Source organism: Ostrinia nubilalis, chromosome 10, assembly GCF_963855985.1.
Source record: "Ostrinia nubilalis chromosome 10, ilOstNubi1.1, whole genome shotgun sequence".
NCBI lineage: Eukaryota > Metazoa > Arthropoda > Insecta > Lepidoptera > Crambidae > Ostrinia > Ostrinia nubilalis.
Window position 1 is genome coordinate 14,040,360 of NC_087097.1, and position 6,107 is coordinate 14,046,466.

Sequence of the window (6,107 nt, forward strand, 5' to 3'; positions counted from 1 at the left end):
GATAAGTTAGAAGAAATGGACATCGTGATCCATGATGATCTTTTAGCGATTATGTTGCTGTATAGTTTACCAGCAAGCTATGAGAACTTCAGATGCGCCATTGAAAGTAGAGACGAGCTGCCAAAGCCTGAACAACTTAGGGTGAAAATTATCGAAGAATACAGTTCGAGAGGCAATACCCAAGTTGAGAGGATAGAAGGAGCTATGTATATAAATAAACATCAGAAGAAGAATGGGACTGGACCTGAAACAAAGTTTAAGTATAAATGTTTCAAATGTCATAACTTTGGACATAAGGCATCCGATTGCAAGAAAAAGAAGTCTTCTCAGGCTTCAGAACAGAAACCTTCAGAATCTAGTTGCGTTGAGTCGTGTTCGACTGTAGAACATGAAGCTTTAACTGTGTATCATGTTTCAGATAACTGTTTAGCTATTGATTCCAAGCGTCTTCATCAGGAATGGTTGTTTGATAGCGGTTGCAGCTCGCACATGTGTAACAACGCAAGCAGGTTTGATAAAATATTGCCAAGTAACCAACAATTGAAATTAGCCACTGATTCTTTGACAATCGTGCAAGGTAAGGGTACTGTCAAGATATTAGCATGTAACGATGATATTACGCGAAAAATCCAATTTGAAGATACGTTGTTAGTTCCTGATCTACGTAGTAACTTAATTTCGATTTCTAAACTTACTGATCGAGGTTGTATACCTAGTCACTTTTAAACGTGATGTAGCATATGCAACTAAGGATGGTGAAGTTAAGTTGACTGCTGATCGTAGAGGTTATTTGTATTACCTGAGAGAGCAGGATGCTTCGGCATCTGTAGTATCAGATAAGGATGTGGATTTGTGTAGATGGCATGAGCGTATGGGACATTTGAATGCTAGGGATCTTATGAAAGTACTGAAGAAATCGGTCATAGACGCCACCAAGTCTGATACTGAATTGCGCGATTGTGATGTGTGTGCTAAGGGAAAGATGGTTGCGTTGCCTTTTGTGAAGTCCAGTCAGCCATGTGACGAAAAGTTAAAAATAATTTATTCTGATGTGGTAGGCCCAATGAGAGTTCAATCAAATGCGGGAAACAAATATTTTGTTACATTTATTGATGATTGTACTCGTTGGTGTGAAGTTTTTATGTTGAAAAATAAAAGTGACGTCTTGTCAAAGTTTAAAATATTTAAATGTCAGATCGAAAATTTGACAGGTAAACAAATAAAATATTTCCATTCCGATAATGGCAAGGAATTTGTGAATAGTGATTTTTCGAAATTTTTACAAGAAAATGGAATAAAAAGGAGGTTGACTACGCCGTATTCACCGCAGAGTAATGGAATTGCAGAACGGATGAATCGCACCTTACTGGAGAAGGCAAGATGTATGTTATTATCCTCTGGTCTACCAGCAAGTTTTTGGGCGGAAGCTATTGCAACCGCGTGTTATTTGCGTAACAGATGTCCGACTAGCAGCTTGAATGGAGAAATTCCATATGAAAAATTGTTTAATAAACCTGTAAATATTGGTTATTTCAGAACATTCGGTGCGAAAGTTCATGTTTTGGAAAAGGAGCCAGGAAAGGATAAGTTCGCAGCACGAAGTTCTCCCGGCATTTTTGTGGGCTACCCGGCTGAATCTGGTGGCTATAGGGTGTGGATATCCGAGAAAAGAAAAATAGTGGTGTCAAGAGACGTCAAGTTTCAGGAAGATAAGAAAACTGAAAGTGAAGTTTTGAAAGAACCATCTATTGAGCTGCAATGTGAACAAGATAGTGTTGATAAAAGGAAGACTATCGAGTTTGAATTGTCCAACAGACAATGTAGTTCACACTTTAGTGATCAACCTTCGAATATTCAAGTTCCAATAGATCGATCTCAAGATGTACCGTTCAGAAACGAACTAAACACAGAAGATACGGAAGTTACTAGTACTACTGATAGAAATGAGACATTTGACTGGAATATCACTTTGAAAAGAGGCCCTGGAAGACCTAGGATTGAGAGAGGACACGTTGGGCGCCCCCGAAAAATCTTTAATATGGTTGAAGTTAGAGAAACAGAAAATAGTGACAGTGAGTCACAGGAAGAAGAATATGGTGACTGTGATGATTTTGCTGGAGCTATTGAGACAACTTTGAAGGAAGCTTTGGGAAGTGATGAAAAAGTCAAATGGGAAGAAGCAATTTTATCAGAGTTAAGAAGTTTAGTGAAGAATGATACATGGAAAATAGTAAAGAAACCACCTGATCGAAATGTCATTGGATGTCGATATGTGTTAACAACGAAGGTAAATGTTGATTTAACAGAAAAGAAGAAGGCCAGGCTTGTCGCGAAAGGATATAGTCAACAACATGGTCTGGATTACTTCAAGACATTCGCCCCAGTTGCTAGGATAGCAACGGTTCGTCTATTGATTGCTTTAGCAGCTGAAATGGGCATGGACATAGATCAGATAGATATAAATACTGCTTATTTAAATGGAGATCTTGATGAGAATATTTATATGAGAATTCCAGAACTGCTGAAAGAAAGTTTAGAAAAGCTGATAAGCTTGGATGGCAGAAAAAGCGAAATAGGCAAAAGAGCTGTGAAAATGCTTGAGAATATGAAAGCAGGGGGTGACACCTGTCTTTTGAAGAAGTCGTTATATGGTCTCAAGCAAGCTGGAAGACAGTGGAATATGAAGCTGGACATGAAACTTAGAGAAATGGGTTTGAGACCAACAGTGAGTGAACCTTGTATGTATCATAAATGTGACAATAATGGAGCAGACCTATTTGTCGTTATCTATGTTGATGATATTGATGATATTAATTGCTTCACGCAAGAGAGAAACCATAAATAAATTCAAGCAGGAACTGGCAAAGAGGTTTGAACTAAAGGACTTTGGCCAAGCAACCTTTTGTCTAGGGATCGACATAAAGAAAAATGGTAATGAATATCACATGTCACAGGAGAGATATGTAAAGACCATTTTGAAGAGATTTAACATGGAGGACTGTAATCCTGTACAAACTCCAATGGAGATGGGAAAGATAGCTATGAGTGGCAAAGAGAAGGATGAAGGAGGAAAGTCTTTTCCGTTCCGAGAACTCATAGGGGCACTTATGTTCTTGAGCGTAGCGACTAGACCAGATATCGCGAACGCGACGGCAAAACTCGCACAATTTTCAGAGAATCCTCAGGAAACTCATTGGAGAGCTGCAAAGCGGATCCTTAGGTACCTAAAAGGTACGATTACTCAGGGTTTAACATTTAAACCGATGGGTAAGTGCATTCAAGGTTATGCGGATGCAGATTGGGGTAACTGTGAAACAGATAGACGATCTTTTACCGGCTATGTTTTCATTTTAGGCGGAGCAGGTATCTCATGGGCATCACAAAAGCAACGCATCGTTGCGACGTCGACTTGTGAGGCTGAATTTGTAAGTTTAGCGGAAGCTATGAAAGAAGCAGTGTATTTGAATGGCTTACTGAAGGAACTTGGTCTTCACCATTGGTCTAAGGTAAGCATGCATGCTGATAACTTGGCTGCTATCTGTCTAGCTGAAGATCACGGTGTTTATCACGCGAAAAGTAAGCACATCGACATTAGGCATTTCTTTATAAGGGATGTGCTGCGTGACAATAAGTCGATAACTTTAGAACATTTGGCAACTGAAAATATGCTGGCAGATATTTTCACCAAACCTTTGCCTCGTATAAGGCATCACTTGCTGAGTGAAGGGTTAGGGTTGCGCGTACTCTAGTGCCTTGTATAAAGCATGAGTTGAGGGGGTGTGTTGATGAGCACCTTCATGCTGTATAACGTAGAGCTGGCTAGCTGGAACCGCTTACTTTCGAATTTACCTTAATTTCGAACTCCTCCTATGTTCTTCTGATTAATTTCGTTGCGGGTCCAATGACAGTTTAACTTTCCCCCGGGACAAACTTGACCTTCATTGGTTGGGTTTTTGTGGCGGTCAAGCTGTAGATCCTGGCTACACAGGAGTTGCAGTGGTGGGAACGAGAGGTGGGAATAGTCCCGTAGCTGGAACCGCTATGATAGAACTGTCATTTATATTCAAATGCGATGTTGTTTTTAGCTGTGTAATGGCTGTGCCGAACTCTCTATTGTAAATATTCTACGTGTGCTTTGATACCAATATATTTATTATGTTACTACCAACCACTGTGTTTATTGCTCTGTAGCGGACTTAATATATCCCTAACAACTGCATCTCACTTAAAATCAGGTGTAATTGCGGTCAAATACCTGCTTGTTCTGCATTAAAAAAAACAGTTGAACGAGTAATAAAGTTTCTAATTCATACAGGTGACAAGTACACAGACTCGGCAGACTTGGCTGGGTTACACAATCTTACTTTAACTTTGTCAAACGTCAAAAATCTGTCAAACAAAACACACAAAAAACACCGGTTATCGTCATAGTTACGGTCAAAGTAAGTTGGTGCAACTCAGCCTTACATTTTTGTTCCAAAATGGCACCTATAACAACTGCATAAGATACAATAATATTAAGTTTGATCGGTAGGTAGAGACGGAGAGCAAACCAATTAAAATTTTACCTTTGCTTTGAGGTAACTAGAATTAACTGGGGCAAAGCCACTTTGTCGCAAAAAACCTGTACGTGTTAGGATGAAAATATTATAATTTCTTCGCATTTGATATTTTAAATTTAGTTTCGTTTTATTCTAGTATTGTGTTTTATTAACGGTGGAAACTTTATGTATATTAAAGCTCGGATAAGAATAAAGATTTTGAAAGTCACTCTAAGTTTAGGGCTTCCACTTTTATATCTATAGTTTTTTACGACATAATTATCTTAATAGCGTAGTAAAATCTTCATTTGTGGTAAGATACCATAACAAATACATAAAATAAAAAGACGTCGTAAAGGTAATATTAATCAGTAGAAGTTTAAGAACTCTTGTAGAAACTAATTTCTTTCAAAATTATTTAATTTACCTAGTACATTGAAAGCTATGAGTATAAACAATTACAGTTCAGCAGTGGCCGTCTTGTGGCTTAAATGATGATGAAGTATCATAATATTATGAATCATAATATTATGAATAAATCAAAGTAACAAAGGAGATGCGAATTAAATTCTTGAATTAAGATCTTTTTCTTCTAGGTGATTGAATCTTTTTAGTAAGTCTTACTACTGGGGGATTTGGGTTCGATTAACTGAATTATACCTACCTGCAGTGGATACTAAATGACCTGATAATGACAATGGCAGGTCAAATCAATTTTAACATAATATGCTAAGCTGACCAAGCTAATCGTGGTGAGTGACCTCAGTGGGATTCAAGACTGACTTCTCGCGGCCGCTAGACTTTTGATCCCGCACAGTCACTAAACCAGCCTTCTGTGATCACTAAAGTAATATTATCTTCTGAACGAAAACATCTCGACAACGTTTATGTTTACAAAAGTCGTCAAATCAATAACAGAAGTTACCTTTTCATGTTATGACGGTGAAACTAAAATAACATGTTATGGATCACACAATTTTATCAACGTAAAATCAACTTTATCTCAATAAACTTAAAGCTCAATTCTGTCTTTATAATCTGCAGTATCTGAATTTGGCATGACCTCCAACCTTTTAGAGGAAATTGGACAGTATCTCTGGTGATCTGAGTACAATTTTCTATAGAATAAAGTGTTTTTCAGATGCGAATACTTACTTCCAGTGAGACTATTTATGGTGGACATTTGTCAGGTGACATAAAGGATCGCATCTAGGTCCTTCTGGCATTGTCTATAGTAAGGAGAGTCCCTCATAACCCTACTCCCAGCTGTATGCTATTTTATGTATTTTCCTGGGCTGAAAAGGGTATTCTGTATGTGATTTTATGTGACAATATGCAGATGCGAGAGCTGACAAAATACAATTCACCCAATCAATTGTTGACTTGGTGTGTTCACTGTTCATATTAACCAAAATTCTGGAAAGTGTGTATTGTCAAACAACGCTAGCAACTCGATTTTAACTCAGCATTAAGGCCTGCACAGATTCATTGGTTGAATAATTCAGCTGAATTTCAATATTTGAACATTCATGAATGTATTACTTGAGTGCATTTCAATTTGTGTTA

At 37.9% G+C, this 6,107-nt stretch overlaps 1 long non-coding RNA gene across 1 annotated transcript; it reads left to right on the forward strand.

Annotated features, from left to right (window-relative positions):
• The first annotated feature begins 794 nt into the window (after positions 1–794).
• Positions 795–1,676, forward strand: LOC135075310 (uncharacterized). The gene is made up of 2 exons (XR_010258003.1): positions 795–1,382; positions 1,537–1,676. It is a non-coding gene; the product is annotated as an uncharacterized LOC135075310 (long non-coding RNA).
• The last annotated feature ends 4,431 nt before the right edge of the window (positions 1,677–6,107 follow it).